A 19,488-nucleotide genomic window follows, 5' to 3' on the forward strand; every position below is an offset into this window, starting at 1 on the left:
CAAGAAACATGTTAAAAATAAAACAAAAGGTGTCCTGCAAGAATCCAGGATTACATGGCGGCAGGAGGAGAATCTCACATTACAGATTTTTCTCTTCTGCAGGCAGTATTGGCCAATTTTACAGTTGGCATGGTATAGTGGCTTCTTGTAAGGATATCCCTTAAGTTAGGCGCTCTCCTGTCAGTAATAAGCGGTTGCTCACTAACAATCTGGGACGTTTGTAGATCTGTCGTAAGAACCCCCCAGTGTTTTTGTAAGATCTGTCTCACCTGGGACCAGTGGGTATTGTAACCCGTGATGAAACGGACATGTTTATCAAGCAGTTTCTTCCTGGGTTCCAGTAAAGATGCTTGTGATTGGATACTGGGATACGTTCTATTCTTAAACCTTGTTGTGAGGTCCCGAGCTTCCTTACGAAAATCCTCATCAAGAGTACAATTTCTCCTGGTTCTCAAAAATTTTCCAATGGGAACACCCTTCTTGGTGTGTGGTGGATGGAAGCTACGATACTCCAATAAATTGTTTGTAGCAGTGGGTTTGCAATATAGACAAGTAGATTAAGATCCATCACGACAATCGATATTGAGATACAAGAAATTCACTGAAGATGAACAGGAAAAAGTCAGAAAAATATAAAAAATGTCATTCAGGGGATCTATAAAGGCTGCAACTTCCTCTTGGGACCCCGACCAGAAGAAAAAGACGTCGCCGATAAATCTCGACCAATACCGTACCTTCGTCTTGTACCATGTGGAATTGTGAAACTCAAGAAAACCGGCGCACAACCATGAACGATATATCTAAACAGGGGGTGCAAGCAGCAGAATAATAGACAAAGCAAGAGGGGAGAGAAAAAGACACTGCTACAATATGCACACCACCCAGTAATATATATAACAAAACACTTTATTGGCATACATAATAAAAACATAATAAAATCACTATGCCAGAATGAACGACCTGGGTACATGATGTAAATCCATATACGTACAAATATACAGCCTGTCAATATACCAGTAGAATGAAAAGATATAAAGTAATACCAACATACCTAGCGGCTCATGGGGTATCTAGAAGCATATATAGGGCATAATAACTAAGCCCAAAAAGGGGCTATCTAACCACAAGGCTACCCATATAATGGTAGCAAAAGAATCCCCAAGCACCAATATGGAGTCATAGACGCTGAAAGGCTGTAATGCCATACAAACTGGTCTATAGAAGGACATGCTGGAGTACCCAGGAAGACTTAGTGGACCATAGCCCCACGCGTATCGCCTCCCGAATGAGGCTTCGTCAGGGGAAGTGTTGGGAGAGAAAAAGACACTGCTACAATATGCACACCACCCAGTAATATATATAACAAAACACTTTATTGGCATACATAATAAAAACATCATAAAATTACTATGCCACTATGAACAACCTGGGCACATGATGTAAATCCATATACGTACAAATATACAGCCTGTCAATATACCAGGAGAATGAAAAGATATAAAGTAATACCAACATACCTAGCGGCTCATGGGGTATCTAGAAGCATATATAGGGCATAATAACTATCTAAGCCCAAAAAGGGGCTAAATAACCACAAGGCTACCCATATAATGGTAGCAAAAGAATCCCCAAGCACGAATATGGAGTCATAGACGCTGAAAGGCTGTAATGCCATACAAACCGATCTATAGAGGGACAGGCTGGAGTACCCAGGAAGACTTAGTAGACCATAGCCCCACGCGTATCGCCTCCCGAATGAGGCTTCGTCAGGGGAAGTGACATGTGGAATTGTACACGATTGTGGACTCCCACCACCCTAAAAACAGATTCGCCAGAGCCTGGGCACAGCGGGCCCCCATTTGTTGTGAATTCAGCTTTTGGGCTCCCTCCGGTGGTTGTAGAGGGTAATGCAGTTGTGTCTGGATTGCAGGAGTGGACATGTGTTTCTACTAATTGCAGGACGGACTGGGGTATATAGCTTTGCAGGATCCTTTAATCAGTGCCAGTTGTCCATTGTTCTTGAAGGATTCTCTTCCCTGCTGGTCTCTCCAGTTTGCTGTGTTTTTCTTCAAAGATAAGTCCTGGCTTTGTTTTTTCTATCCACCTGCAGTGGACCTTATAGTTCTGTGCATTTTCATGTTTTTGTCTTGTCCAGCTTGGTCTGTGAAGGATTTTTTGCAGCCTAGCTATTTCTCTGGAGATGCAGATATACCCCCCATGTCTTTAGTCAGATGTGGTGATCCGTATTTTCTGCGGTGGATATTTTCTAGTGTTTTTGTACTGACCGCATAGTACTCTGTTCTATTCTTTCTTTTTAGCTAGTATGGCCTCCTATTCTAAAATCTGATTTCATATTTGCGTATGTTTTTTCCCTCTCCTCTCACAGTCAATATTTGTGGGGGGCTATCTATCCTTTGGGGATTTTCTCTGAGGCAAGATAGGTTTCTTGTTTCTGTCTTTAGGGGTAGTTAGATCTTAGGCTGTGCCGAGGGGTCTAGGGAGAGTTAGGTACCCCCCACGGCTGCTTTAAGTTGCGCTGCTAGGTTCAGGGTTTGCGGTCAGTACAGGGACCACCTTCTCCAGAGTACGTCTCATGCTGCTCCAAGGCCACCAGATCATAACACCCATTGCCGTTGTGTCAACTTTCTACATGTTGCCTAAAGTCCACTAGGACGTCAACAAGCCTCCAGAAGACCAGTCTCCAATCACAAACATCTTTACCGGAACCCAGGAAGAAACTGCCTGATAAACATGTCCGTTTCATCACGGGTTACAATACCCACTGGTCCCAGGTGAGACAGATATTACAAAAACACTGGAGGGTTCTTACGACATATCTACAAACGTCCCAGATTGTTAGTGAGCAACTGCTTATTACTGCCAGGAGAGCGCCTATCTTAAGGGATATCCTTACATGAAGCCACTATACCAGGCCAACTGTAAAATTGAATCGGGGTTTCTCATTGAAGGGTTCCTTTCCTTGTGGGGGCTGCAACATTTGTCAGTATATCCATCCCATCAGGGATAGCTTTTGCAATCCCACTGACCGAGTAGAGCATAGACTGAAGGTCTACATCAACTGTAAAACAACCAATAAACCAAGACAACCTTATGGCTCATTTGCATCAAAGGTGTTCCATCCAGCATGTCCACATGGATATTCCCTCTCTGAACCCTGCTTATACAGGTACTATACAGATGATTAGGTTTTTAAATACATCAGATAGGGATTATATACATTAGTTAGGACTGCTCTATATCGGTATACCTTAGTAGTGTATAGTTCATAGGTTTCGTCAAACTCAATCTGACAGGTGCCCCGCCCCCTATCAAAGTGTATCAAAGTGTGTAACCCCTCCCCTCCCCTTGTCTGACGGCTGGTATCCAGCTGTCCCTCCTTGTTTGATTCCCCCTTTTGATATAGTTTAATATAGTTTAATTTGTTGTAGTTTTGATATTATTCCCGTATTTTGTGGAATAACACATGTTTATAATTATAGCCTAGTCGTGTATTTATTTTACACGTGGTTTATAACACCTTTCTCATTTGTTTTATAATAGATTTTATACGTATCCCCGAGTTTGATTCTGTAAGCTTTTGTTTTATTCACAGTGTATTCATATAGTGGAGAACTTAAAGCTGTTTATATGTGTCTCTACTGAACACTATGGTGAACATTAACTAAATGTTTATTTTCCCAAACAGAGAATCTGCTGTGGGTATTTGCAGTGTATTCATATAGTGGAGAACTTAAAGCTGTCTATTTGTTTTTGTAAATGGTGAACACTAACTAAATGGTGAACATTATCTAAATTAGGTTAACTGCGGTTCAGAGGTTCATAACACCTAGGTCAATTTATAGCACCTAGGTCAAGCAATTGTTGTTGTATTTGCGTACCCCATAAATGTTTATTCTCACAAACAGAAAAGTTATTGTGTCCTGAAGATGGCATCTGAGGTTATTTGTTTTTTGTATTAGCTTTCTCAGAAAACAGCTGTGTTATCTGAGGGTCAGATATTTTTGTACAAACTCATGCTGTTTGGTGATCTTTGTGAAGCAGAACTTTGTTTTATAACACATTTGTACTTGTATTGTACCTGGATTGATATTTGCTTTCTCTTTTTTGTGTCCTGAAGATGGCATCTGCAAAGTTATTTGTTATCTACTGAGGCCATTGCAAGTTGTGTTTATTCACATTGTAGCAGGTTTTATCCTTGTGGCTGCCTTATATACACAGAAGAGATATGCACCAATGTCACAACACAAGTTATAATATGACCCAATGTTACAACACAAGTAAGAAGCGGCGTGTTTTATACGAATAAAAACCAAAGACACGATATTGTAAAAAAAAAAAAAATTTAAAAGATTTATTTCTCACGATAAAACAGCATCTCAAAGACATTTCAACACTATAAAAAATTCTTACAGAATATAAAAAGTAAAAACATTAAAATAGTACAATGAACAATTACACTTCTTACAAAATAATTAATATAGAGTTACAAGGCGAGTACAGCATTTTAGCCAGTACATTCTTTACATCGTGAGCCACATGGTTTGCAGCATCGGTAGAGACCTTTTTTAGGTAGCAGAGTTCCACGTGTGGAACCTAAGGAAGGGGAATGTAAAGATTGAATTGTACGGGGAGCCGCCGCTAACTTCAGCGGTGTAGATACAGAGCGTGTCTCACTGTTGGTAATTTTTAATTCATCTAAAAGCTTCCTAGTAGCGGTATTACCCACAACTGTAGACGCCATATTTAGTTCGGCCATAGCCTGCATAAATGAATCCCAACTCGGCGGTAAATTTCTACTGTTCAGAGCATGGCTCTGCGTTGTACTACGTACCAAATCCAGTAAGTTAGGCCCTGGTATTACGGATCCTTTGAAAATAAATTCAGCATTATTATTCCATGCTGTGACATTTTTATTCTGCAGCAGCCTGTTTAGTAAAAATTCAGCATTCTTTTTATATCTTTGGTTTATATTATATTAGCTTTTTGTCATAGGTCAGGGATTTTTTTTTTTTGCACTTTATTAATATGCGGTTATTAGTCATTTAGGACTTATGTTATCATGTTTTTTGCACTTTATTAATATGCGGTTATTAGTCATTTAGGACTTATGTTATCATGTTTTTGCACTTTATTAATATGCTGAACACATAGGTCAGGGATTTTTGCACTTTATTAATATGCGGGCCACATAGGTCAGTGATTTTTGCACTTTATTAATATGCAGGCCACATAGGTCAGTGATTTTTGCACTTTATTAACATACAACACACAAGAAATAGACATTTAGAACTTATTTATGTTATTATCTTTATGCACGTTGCCTGTGCTGTCTATAATTTGACTCTATCCTTGTTTTGTTGAAAATAACTGGACATACATAAGAAACCGGGCAATATATCTTTATAGAAATAACACTTCTGCACTCTTTGTGCATTTCTATCAGTTTTATTCATGCATTTATAACACACCATGTTTGATATTGGTAATTTGATTCTGGGAACACATTTTAAGTTACTTCTGCACATGTATTACTGTTTTTAGGCCATATAAATAGAAAATTATGTAGAAACCCAAAGTTTTGATAAGTGTATGAAAATACACCAATATTAACTATTTGTGCTATTTTAGGCGTAAATTTGTCCTATATGTATAGCAGTCAGGAGTTGGGGCGATGAAATATGTGTTACAAGCGTAGTGAATTGCAGATATATTCTACAGTGTATGTCATTTTGAGAAATGTGTGGCATAACCAATGTATACAGTAACAGGCGGAATGACTGAGTGTAATATTGCACTCAATACTGTGCAAAGGGTCTGAATACTTATGACCGTGTGATATTTCAGTTTTCTTTTTAATAAATTCGCAAAAAATCTACATTTCTGTTTTGTTCAGGCATGATGGCGTGCAGAGTGTACATTAATATATATATATATCTCAGAATGCAACTGAATAGTATTGCTAATTAGGCCATATAAATAGAAAATTATGTAGAAACCCAAAGTTTTGATAAGTGTATGAAAATACACCAATATTAACTATTTGTGCTATTTTAGGCGTAAATTTGTCCTATATGTATAGCAGTCAGGAGTTGGGGCGATGAAATATGTGTTACAAGTGTAGTGAATTGCAGATATATTCTACAGTGTATGTCATTTTGAGAAATGTGTGGCATAACTAATTACCTATTACGGCCACATTTCTATGCAGTGTATTTTAGAACCAGTGTTTCTGGCTGCAGACTGTAATGTGTAAGGTATTCTCATTTTTATATATTGTATTTTATAACACACCATGTCGTTTATATAATAATCACAGTTGTGTCTCTACAGGACAACGTGGCTTACAAAGACATTTCATTAATATAAGTGTGAAACTGACAGACAAGCACAGCTGTGTCTCTACAGGACATGCTGGTCACTAGACAGCCAGAGTTTCTGTGGGGGAGATATACTAACAGAGGTTCTGTTGACCCAATAAACCGGTGTAGAACGTACACAGAGAGCAACTTACAATATTTACTAAGGTAGCGGAAATGAGTTTACTGCAGTTATCAGAGCATTGTATTTTATTTGACAGCCACAAGTCACACAGGTCATGATGATAGTGTATCTGCAGCATGTTATTTGGAAATAAAGAAGCCTTTTTTGTATTCGCCCGCATTTTATATAAAATCTGCATAAAAAAATCTTCTTGGCTACACCAAAACACGTAAGAAACAAATGTATAACTTTTAGATCTACCGCATCCACAGATATTATTCCAGCGTTCTTTAATTCTACATTATTTTAGCACATATTAATTTCACAACTTTTATATGATATTTATAACACTCATTTTATATGAGTTTTCTAACACATTCTCACGGGAATATTATATATATATATTTTGTGTTTTGCGCAATTATTTGACACTGTAATTCGCATTTTATATAAAATATGCATAAAAAATCTTCACATTCTCACGGGAATATTATATATATATTTTGTGCTCTGCATCATTATTTGACACTGTAATTCGCATTTTATATAAAATCTGCATAAAAAATCTTCTTGGCTGCACCAAAACACGTAAGAAACAAATGTATAACTTTTAGCGCTGTCGCATCCGCAGATATTATTCCAGCGTTCTTTAATTCTATATTATTTTATCACATATTAATTTCACAACTTTTATATGATATTTATAACACATTCTCATTTATAAGGGATTTATAACACAATATTGTAAAATCATTTATTGGTTCGCGGCCTTACTAATATCCTTTGAAAATAAATTCAGCATTATTATTCCATGCTGTAACATTTCTATTCTGCAGCCTCCTGTTTAGTAAAAATTCAGCATTCTTTTTATATCTTTGGTTTATATTATATTAGCTTTTTGATAATCCCGGGAGTGCCATCTATCTAGCCCGAGTATTTTTGTTATCTCAAAAGGGTGTGACACAGTCCCATATATTATTCCAGCATTCTTTAATTCTACATTATTTTAGCACATATTAATTTCACAACTTTTATATGATATTTATAACACTCATTTTATATGAGTTTTCTAACACATTCTCACGGGGATATTATATATATATATATATATACTGTATATATTTTGTGTTATGCACCATTATTTGACACTGTAATTCGCATTTTATATGCCGCTGCTTTTTCTTGTTTTTGTGTAAAAATCTCTGGCAGACAGGCACAGCTGTCTCTACAAGACATGCGGGACACACCAGAGACATTGGAAATTGGGGGTTATAATGTCGAATTCAGAAAATAACCATTTTATATTGAATGACTAATGATTTCTATAGGCCTACTTTACTATGAAATTATGCATAAAAAATCTTCTTGGTTAACCCAAAACCGTAAGAAACAAACGCATAACTTTTAGCTCGAACACATCAGCATATATTATTACAGTTTTTTGCTGAATTAAAAATTATACAGTTATTTCATATTTTTTGGGCTTCATGACAGGAGAAATTATTGATAGAAACCCAGAGTTTTGATACGTGTATGAAAATACACCAATATTAACTATTTGTGCTATTTTAGGCACAAATTTGGTCTATATGCATAACAGGCAGGAGCTGGGGCGAAGAAATATGTGTTACATGCGTAGTGAATTGCAAATATATTCTGAAGTGTATGGCATTTTGAGAAATGTGTAGCATAACCAATTACCTATCACGGTCACTAGATGGCAGAATATCATATTAATTATACATTGGGGTTTACTTTTGGAAGCTTATAAAGGCGGTGTGTATGTGCACAGGATGACTTATTTTGTTTTTATAGTCACTAATATCCATATTAAATGACTCTTTAGCTTTATGAGTAAGAGACAACATACAAATAGAATCCTTTTCCCTAGTAGTTTTATATTCTATGTCTGATATATTTCTACACAAAGCTACAAAACTATTTTGTAGTTTATAATGTATCACAGTAGTTTCATGTGAAGTTACATCTTAGGTTCTGTTCAGACTATTGTAATATCTATAGCTTAAAATAGAGCCAAATAGCTACTTTCAAACACGGACATACACCATTGATTTTCGTCACAAATGGATCCAATATATCTCGTGTCACGGTTTATTTTTACCGCGTTGCGGTTTAAAGTTATAAGCATTTAAATAATAATTTTCTCATTAGATATGTGACTCGCGATATTTATTTGCTTAGGTTAGATCATTTTCAGTTTAACAATACATTTTATCACAAAAATGACCTTATCTGGGGCCCTAGAAACAACATAGCAGCATTAGTAAGCCCCTTCCTTTTTACATTATCAAGAATCCTTGGGTTAAGATAACGTAAGTTTATATGCATAAAGCATTTAATATAGTGCACCAAACATGATATGGTTTTTGATTTCTATGAACTGTCGCGAACAAATCATATAAGGTTAAATATATGAATATTATTGAATATAATGTTTTACTATTGTTTACAGTATTTTATTTTCCGGGTGTTACTTTTGTTCATGTACTACTGGTTTCTTCCTCAGTTGTGATTTTTACCTTTTCTATATAAATATGGGTAAATGAATTGGCCATTATAGATTTATGGCGCTGTAAAGAGAGAGGAGAATTACAGAAAGGAGATGGCTGCAGGCAAACACACACACACAACAAACACACATAACATACAGAAAACACACAACACATACAACAAACATACATACACAACATACAGAACACACACACACACACAACACAGAACCCACACACCACAAACACACATAACATACAAAACACACACACAACACATACAACAAACATACATACACAACATACAGAACACACACACACACAACAAACACACATAACATACAAAACACGCACAACACATACAACACACACGACAAACATACACACACACACACAACACACAGAACACATACAACACATGCATCACACACTTATTGAATATAATGTTTTACTATTGTTTACAGTATTTTATTTTCCGGGTGTTACTTTTGTTCATGTACTACTGGTTTCTTCCTCAGTTGTGATTTTTACCTTTTCTATATAAATATGGGTAAATGAATTGGCCATTATAGATTTATGGCGCTGTAAAGAGAGAGGAGAATTACAGAAAGGAGATGGCTGCAGGCAAACACACACACACAACAAACACACATAACATACAGAAAACACACAACACATACAACAAACATACATACACAACATACAGAACACACACACACACACAACACACAGAACACATACAACACATGCATCACACACAACACACATAGTGTATAGTGCGATTACATTTTAGACCGCGACAGTTCATAGAAATCAAAAACCATATCATGTTTGGTGCACTATATTAAATGCTTTATGCATATAAACTTACGTTATCTTAACCCAAGGATTCTTGATAATGTAAAAAGGAAGGGGCTTACTAATGCTGCTATGTTGTTTCTAGGGCCCCAGATAAGGTCATTTTTGTGATAAAATGTATTGTTAAACTGAAAATGATCTAACCTAAGCAAATAAATATCGCGAGTCACATATCTAATGAGAAAATTATTATTTAAATGCTTATAACTTTAAACCGCAACGCGGTAAAAATAAACCGTGACACGAGATATATTGGATCCATTTGTGACGAAAATCAATGGTGTATGTCCGTGTTTGAAAGTAGCTATTTGGCTCTATTTTAAGCTATAGATATTACAATAGTCTGAACAGAACCTAAGATGTAACTTCACATGAAACTACTGTGATACATTATAAACTACAAAATAGTTTTGTAGCTTTGTGTAGAAATATATCAGACATAGAATATAAAACTACTAGGGAAAAGGATTCTATTTGTATGTTGTCTCTTACTCATAAAGCTAAAGAGTCATTTAATATGGATATTAGTGACTATAAAAACAAAATAAGTCATCCTGTGCACATACACACCGCCTTTATAAGCTTCCAAAAGTAAACCCCAATGTATAATTAATATGATATTCTGCCATCTAGTGACCGTGATAGGTAATTGGTTATGCTACACATTTCTCAAAATGCCATACACTTCAGAATATATTTGCAATTCACTACGCATGTAACACATATTTCTTCGCCCCAGCTCCTGCCTGTTATGCATATAGACCAAATTTGTGCCTAAAATAGCACAAATAGTTAATATTGGTGTATTTTCATACACGTATCAAAACTCTGGGTTTCTATCAATAATTTCTCCTGTCATGAAGCCCAAAAAATATGAAATAACTGTATAATTTTTAATTCAGCAAAAAACTGTAATAATATATGCTGATGTGTTCGAGCTAAAAGTTATGCGTTTGTTTCTTACGGTTTTGGGTTAACCAAGAAGATTTTTTATGCATAATTTCATAGTAAAGTAGGCCTATAGAAATCATTAGTCATTCAATATAAAATGGTTATTTTCTGAATTCGACATTATAACCCCCAATTTCCAATGTCTCTGGTGTGTCCCGCATGTCTTGTAGAGACAGCTGTGCCTGTCTGCCAGAGATTTTTACACAAAAACAAGAAAAAGCAGCGGCATATAAAATGCGAATTACAGTGTCAAATAATGGTGCATAACACAAAATATATACAGTATATATATATATATATATAATATCCCCGTGAGAATGTGTTAGAAAACTCATATAAAATGAGTGTTATAAATATCATATAAAAGTTGTGAAATTAATATGTGCTAAAATAATGTAGAATTAAAGAATGCTGGAATAATATATGGGACTGTGTCACACCCTTTTGAGATAACAAAAATACTCGGGCTAGATAGATGGCACTCCCGGGATTATCAAAAAGCTAATATAATATAAACCAAAGATATAAAAAGAATGCTGAATTTTTACTAAACAGGAGGCTGCAGAATAGAAATGTTACAGCATGGAATAATAATGCTGAATTTATTTTCAAAGGATATTAGTAAGGCCGCGAACCAATAAATGATTTTACAATATTGTGTTATAAATCCCTTATAAATGAGAATGTGTTATAAATATCATATAAAAGTTGTGAAATTAATATGTGATAAAATAATATAGAATTAAAGAACGCTGGAATAATATCTGCGGATGCGACAGCGCTAAAAGTTATACATTTGTTTCTTACGTGTTTTGGTGCAGCCAAGAAGATTTTTTATGCAGATTTTATATAAAATGCGAATTACAGTGTCAAATAATGATGCAGAGCACAAAATATATATATAATATTCCCGTGAGAATGTGAAGATTTTTTATGCATATTTTATATAAAATGCGAATTACAGTGTCAAATAATTGCGCAAAACACAAAATATATATATATAATATTCCCGTGAGAATGTGTTAGAAAACTCATATAAAATGAGTGTTATAAATATCATATAAAAGTTGTGAAATTAATATGTGCTAAAATAATGTAGAATTAAAGAACGCTGGAATAATATCTGTGGATGCGGTAGATCTAAAAGTTATACATTTGTTTCTTACGTGTTTTGGTGTAGCCAAGAAGATTTTTTTATGCAGATTTTATATAAAATGCGGGCGAATACAAAAAAGGCTTCTTTATTTCCAAATAACATGCTGCAGATACACTATCATCATGACCTGTGTGACTTGTGGCTGTCAAATAAAATACAATGCTCTGATAACTGCAGTAAACTCATTTCCGCTACCTTAGTAAATATTGTAAGTTGCTCTCTGTGTACGTTCTACACCGGTTTATTGGGTCAACAGAACCTCTGTTAGTATATCTCCCCCACAGAAACTCTGGCTGTCTAGTGACCAGCATGTCCTGTAGAGACACAGCTGTGCTTGTCTGTCAGTTTCACACTTATATTAATGAAATGTCTTTGTAAGCCACGTTGTCCTGTAGAGACACAACTGTGATTATTATATAAACGACATGGTGTGTTATAAAATACAATATATAAAAATGAGAATACCTTACACATTACAGTCTGCAGCCAGAAACACTGGTTCTAAAATACACTGCATAGAAATGTGGCCGTAATAGGTAATTAGTTATGCCACACATTTCTCAAAATGACATACACTGTAGAATATATCTGCAATTCACTACACTTGTAACACATATTTCATCGCCCCAACTCCTGACTGCTATACATATAGGACAAATTTACGCCTAAAATAGCACAAATAGTTAATATTGGTGTATTTTCATACACTTATCAAAACTTTGGGTTTCTACATAATTTTCTATTTATATGGCCTAATTAGCAATACTATTCAGTTGCATTCTGAGATATATATATATATTAATGTACACTCTGCACGCCATCATGCCTGAACAAAACAGAAATGTAGATTTTTTGCGAATTTATTAAAAAGAAAACTGAAATATCACACGGTCATAAGTATTCAGACCCTTTGCACAGTATTGAGTGCAATATTACACTCAGTCATTCCGCCTGTTACTGTATACATTGGTTATGCCACACATTTCTCAAAATGACATACACTGTAGAATATATCTGCAATTCACTACGCTTGTAACACATATTTCATCGCCCCAACTCCTGACTGCTATACATATAGGACAAATTTACGCCTAAAATAGCACAAATAGTTAATATTGGTGTATTTTCATACACTTATCAAAACTTTGGGTTTCTACATAATTTTCTATTTATATGGCCTAAAAACAGTAATACATGTGCAGAAGTAACTTAAAATGTGTTCCCAGAATCAAATTACCAATATCAAACATGGTGTGTTATAAATGCATGAATAAAACTGATAGAAATGCACAAAGAGTGCAGAAGTGTTATTTCTATAAAGATATATTGCCCGGTTTCTTATGTATGTCCAGTTATTTTCAACAAAACAAGGATAGAGTCAAATTATAGACAGCACAGGCAACGTGCATAAAGATAATAACATAAATAAGTTCTAAATGTCTATTTCTTGTGTGTTGTATGTTAATAAAGTGCAAAAATCACTGACCTATGTGGCCTGCATATTAATAAAGTGCAAAAATCACTGACCTATGTGGCCCGCATATTAATAAAGTGCAAAAATCCCTGACCTATGTGTTCAGCATATTAATAAAGTGCAAAAACATGATAACATAAGTCCTAAATGACTAATAACCGCATATTAATAAAGTGCAAAAAACATGATAACATAAGTCCTAAATGACTAATAACCGCATATTAATAAAGTGCAAAAAAAAAAAAATCCCTGACCTATGACAAAAAGCTAATATAATATAAACCAAAGATATAAAAAGAATGCTGAATTTTTACTAAACAGGCTGCTGCAGAATAAAAATGTCACAGCATGGAATAATAATGCTGAATTTATTTTCAAAGGATCCGTAATACCAGGGCCTAACTTACTGGATTTGGTACGTAGTACAACGCAGAGCCATGCTCTGAACAGTAGAAATTTACCGCCGAGTTGGGATTCATTTATGCAGGCTATGGCCGAACTAAATATGGCGTCTACAGTTGTGGGTAATACCGCTACTAGGAAGCTTTTAGATGAATTAAAAATTACCAACAGTGAGACACGCTCTGTATCTACACCGCTGAAGTTAGCGGCGGCTCCCCGTACAATTCAATCTTTACATTCCCCTTCCTTAGGTTCCACACGTGGAACTCTGCTACCTAAAAAAGGTCTCTACCGATGCTGCAAACCATGTGGCTCACGATGTAAAGAATGTACTGGCTAAAATGCTGTACTCGCCTTGTAACTCTATATTAATTATTTTGTAAGAAGTGTAATTGTTCATTGTACTATTTTAATGTTTTTACTTTTTATATTCTGTAAGAATTTTTTATAGTGTTGAAATGTCTTTGAGATGCTGTTTTATCGTGAGAAATAAATCTTTTAAATTTTTTTTTTTTTTACAATATCGTGTCTTTGGTTTTTATTCGTATAAAACACGCCGCTTCTTACTTGTGTTGTAACATTGGGTCATATTATAACTTGTGTTGTGACATTGGTGCATATCTCTTCTGTGTATATAAGGCAGCCACAAGGATAAAACCTGCTACAATGTGAATAAACACAACTTGCAATGGCCTCAGTAGATAACAAATAACTTTGCAGATGCCATCTTCAGGACACAAAAAAGAGAAAGCAAATATCAATCCAGGTACAATACAAGTACAAATGTGTTATAAAACAAAGTTCTGCTTCACAAAGATCACCAAACAGCATGAGTTTGTACAAAAATATCTGACCCTCAGATAACACAGCTGTTTTCTGAGAAAGCTAATACAAAAAACAAATAACCTCAGATGCCATCTTCAGGACACAATAACTTTTCTGTTTGTGAGAATAAACATTTATGGGGTACGCAAATACAACAACAATTGCTTGACCTAGGTGCTATAAATTGACCTAGGTGTTATGAACCTCTGAACCGCAGTTAACCTAATTTAGATAATGTTCACCATTTAGTTAGTGTTCACCATTTACAAAAACAAATAGACAGCTTTAAGTTCTCCACTATATGAATACACTGCAAATACCCACAGCAGATTCTCTGTTTGGGAAAATAAACATTTAGTTAATGTTCACCATAGTGTTCAGTAGAGACACATATAAACAGCTTTAAGTTCTCCACTATATGAATACACTGTGAATAAAACAAAAGCTTACAGAATCAAACTCGGGGATACGTATAAAATCTATTATAAAACAAATGAGAAAGGTGTTATAAACCACGTGTAAAATAAATACACGACTAGGCTATAATTATAAACATGTGTTATTCCACAAAATACGGGAATAATATCAAAACTACAACAAATTAAACTATATTAAACTATATCAAAAGGGGGAATCAAACAAGGAGGGACAGCTGGATACCAGCCGTCAGACAAGGGGAGGGGAGGGGTTACACACTTTGATACACTTTGATAGGGGGCGGGGCACCTGTCAGATTGAGTTTGACGAAACCTATGAACTATACACTACTTACCTTGATGATTGGCGGAGCAGCTTAGTATACATTTTTTTTGCAAAAAAACGTAATAACTAAATACCGTTTTTTCCATCTTTTGACTAGCACTTGCTTATTACTGTGATTTTTTTTTACAACAGAGTATTTTTGACCTCACTGTGCTCTTTTTGTGTCCTCAAGTTTCTTGGTGGTGTGTGAACAGGATCCTACAGACTTGTTCAATGTGCAAGTAGCCCATGTGTTTCTGGTTCTATAATTGTTCTCTTGTTTCCACAAGACTAGGGAGTCCACCACTCCTTATGGGTCATTTGCATCAAAGCTGTTCCATCCAGCATGTCCACATGGATATTCCCTCTCTGAACCCTGCTTATACAGGTACTATACAGATGATCAGGTTTTTAAATACATCAGATAGGGATTATAAACATTAGATAGGACTGCTCTATATGGGTATATCTTGACGATTGGTGGAGCAGCTTAGTAAACATTTTTTTGCAAAAAAACGTATCAACTAAATACCCTGTTTTTTTTTTCAATCTTTTGACTAGCACTTGCTTATTACTGTGATATTTTTACAAGAGTAGTTTTGACCTCACTGTGCTCTTTTGTGTCTTCAAGTTTCTGGATGGTGTGTGAACAGGTTCCTACAGACTTGTTCAAAGTGCAAGTAGCCCATGTGTTTCTGGTTCCATAATTGTTCTCTTGTTTCTACAAGTCTAGGGAGTCCACCACTCCTTATTGGTCATTTGCATCAAAGCAGTTCCATCCAGCATGTCCACATGGATATTCCCTCTCTGAACCCTGCTTATACAGGTACTATACAGATGGTCAGGTTTTTAAATACATCAGATAGGGATTATATACATTAGTTAGGACTGTTCTATATGGGTATACATTGACAATTGGTGGAGCAGCTTAGTATACATTTTTTTTGCAAAAAAAGTATCAACTAAATACCCTGCTTTTTTCATCTTTTGACTAGCACTTGCTTATTACTGTGATTTTTTTTTACAACAGAGTATTTTTTGACCTCACTGTGCTCTTTTGTGTCTTCTGTAAGACAACCAATGTAATTTATGCGATTATTTCTCCATGCCCGCTTGTTTATGTAGGCAGACGTCCCAGGAGTTACGCTGACGTATTCAAAAGCATTTCTCTACAATCAATCTTGCTTCTGCAGATTTCAGCAAGGGCAAGGCCTTGACCACAGGGGCATCCAATTATCTAAACCATCATGCAGGTAGGTGCATAGACACAAGGGTGGTTGGCCTGGAACATATTAGGGGCTCGGGCAGAGGTGGATCACTTGAATAAAAAAGCTTTTACAAGTGGAAGCTCGGTGGATTTTTTTGCTCCACTCTACAACACCCCTGGGAATAAATGAAGATCTTCTATTCACAGGCTTTTTGGGTTGACCTACCTATTGAATCCTTGTTGTTTAGCGTTGTCCTTTATGCCCCTTCCAGGCTGCTTTGGAGATCCACCTCTGGACCTTATGGCTCTGGGGCCTTGTTGGACCTTATATCTGATTAAGGACAGACATAATCGTGGACTGATATGTGCCTTGAAAGGCTTATATACGGGGACGTTTGGAAAACAGTGCACCAAAAGTTATGAGGACCTTTCTACCTTCTTAAAACCATGTATTTGGTGGCTTTGTGTGACCCTAAAACTGATCCAGGATTGGTAATACATGATGCTTTGTATGTGCTTCTTGAATTTAATACAGGGTAGCCCTTGGGGGCCAATGTATCAATGGTTGCGAAGATTTCTTTTCCATCTTCGATGGGCTATACAATGCTTACTCTGTGATTTTAATTTTTTCTCCAGCTGCCTTGGTTGTCCTTATTTGGTTCTTCACATCCTAAGGACCTCCGTGGCTCTTTTTACCTCCAGGCATTATCTTATAATGATTTGTGGTTGTTCCTGCCATATATGTTGGGATTTTGTCATCATGTAGTTCTGATACCCATATGTGTTTCATGTTCATAATAGGTTTCTCTATGCCAATGTTTTGGCTACAATGGGTACCCTTGATTATCCCTATCTATCTCCTACATAGTTGGTAGGGACTGCCCATCTTCTGGCTATTGGTTAGTGCTTGGATATATCTGGACCCAATTACTGTACTATGCATAACATGCCCCTTATTCCGATCTACGTGGACTTTTTTTCACGGTGGACTTTTCTGTTATGCGGCAGTTGTCGTGGCACATCAATTTACTTGCCAAAATGCATGCATTTGCGTGTGTATTTTCGCATTCGTATATCTGTCTAGACGTATAGCTCTATGTACCATAGACCTTATGGTTGTTATTGGGGGCTTTTTCTGTGTATTATTGTTTTTTTCAAGCATAAATATAATAAAGAATATGCTAAAAAAATCTTGACTCTAGAAAACTAATTTAATTGCATTCTTTAATATAAAAGGGAAGGGAAAGGGAAGTATTATATGTTTACTCATTTATCCATATATTATTAATATATTACCCTATCAGCCATAGTCTTGGTTTCTACTTCCCCATTATACGTTTTGTAATTGCCCCAATGTATTTTGTCTCTTTTTTGCTTGGTTACCTCATTTCCCTGATGTTTGGTCCTTCCACTCTGCGTTTGTGCTCGACATGTTTCTCACTGTGTTCCGATGCGCCACGCTGAACACCTTTGGCGCGTACGCATTGGACACTATGGGCAGAGACGTCTGCCCGCAGTTCATGCCTGATGAAGTCATTTCCGGTTCCGGCCTCCCGTGCACCTGCATTCACTGACCGACTATTATTGAGAGGTATTTAAATGCTGTATTGATGACTTACCTTACACTTCCCCTGACGAAGCCATCCGTGCAACGGCGACACGTGTTGGGCTTCCTCCACGCTGAATCCTGATCTTTTCTCCTCCCCTATTTAGTTTTTGGATTTTCAATTCCTTATTGGGCTGGACATGTGAGCTATTATTGATTCCACGCATTATTAGCGGTTTTCAGCCTACTGCGGCATTGTGCATTCAGGGTTTACATGTGCTGGTGTCTATACATTGGTGGTGCATCAGTCAATTTTTGTCTGGCAGGTGCGGATTCCATGCACAGCTTCAACTGCGGGCACATGTTTTAACATTTTTTTGTTATTTTGTACCCTGTATATTGCATGCAACAATCATTGGTGTACAAAAACAGGAGAACAACGGGAGCGTATATAAAAAATATTTGTACAAAGTTTATTAATAAAATTGACACCCTTAAAAAAGACACCAAATAAAGACACCATAAGATAACATCAGTACCCATAACCATGCTGGCACAAATTCCCTAGCATAGGATTTTGTCATATGTCAATGAATGAATTAAGTACAGTCATTGATAGACCATTATTTTTAATCTTTAACCCCTTCACCCCCGGAGCTTTTTTCGTTTTTTCATTTTCGTTTTTCGCTCCCCTCCTTCCCAGAGCCATAACTTTCTTATTTTTCCGTCAATATGGCCATGTGAGGGCTTATTTTTTGTGGGACGAGATATACTTTTGAACGATACCATTGGTTTTACCATGCCATGTAACAGAAAACGGGAAAAAAATTCCAAGTGTGATGAAATTGCAAAACAAGTGCAATCTGACACTTGTTTTTTGTTTGGCTTTTTTGCTAGATTCACCAAATGCTAAAACTGACCTGCCATTACAATTCTCCAGGTCATTACAACTTTATAGACACCTAACATGTCTAGGTTATTTTTTATCTAAGTGGTGAAAAAAAATTCCAAAGTTTGCTATAAAAAAAAAAAAAATTGCGCAATTTTCCGATACCCGTAGCGTCTCCAATTTTCGTGATCTGGGGTCAGGTGAGGGCTTATTTTTTGCGTGCCAAGCTGGCGTTTTAAATATACCATTTTGGTGTAGATACGTTCTTTTGATCGCCCATTATTGCATTTTAATGCAATGTCACGGCGACCAAAAAAACGTAATTTTGGCGTTTTGATTTTTTTTCTCGCTACGCCATTTAGTGGTCAGGTTAATCCTTTGTTTTTATTGATAGATCGGGCGATTCTGAACGCGGCGATACCAAATAT

The 19,488-nt window shown here is 36.1% G+C and overlaps 1 protein-coding gene and 1 long non-coding RNA gene across 3 annotated transcripts in view; one reads left to right on the forward strand and one right to left on the reverse strand.

The window, feature by feature from the left end:
- The window catches only part of SMYD3 (SET and MYND domain containing 3), a 1,365,594-nt gene that overhangs the window by 1,225,343 nt on the left and 120,763 nt on the right, over positions 1 to 19,488 (reverse strand). The gene's annotated exons all lie outside the window — the stretch shown is intronic.
- LOC138680585 (uncharacterized) lies at positions 16,068 to 17,776 on the forward strand. Its single transcript, XR_011321668.1, has 3 exons — positions 16,068 to 16,244; positions 16,544 to 16,671; positions 16,898 to 17,776. It is a non-coding gene; the product is annotated as an uncharacterized lncRNA (long non-coding RNA).

The sequence above is a fragment of the Ranitomeya imitator genome, chromosome 5 (genome assembly GCF_032444005.1).
Source record: "Ranitomeya imitator isolate aRanImi1 chromosome 5, aRanImi1.pri, whole genome shotgun sequence".
NCBI classification, from domain to species: Eukaryota; Metazoa; Chordata; class Amphibia; order Anura; family Dendrobatidae; genus Ranitomeya; species Ranitomeya imitator.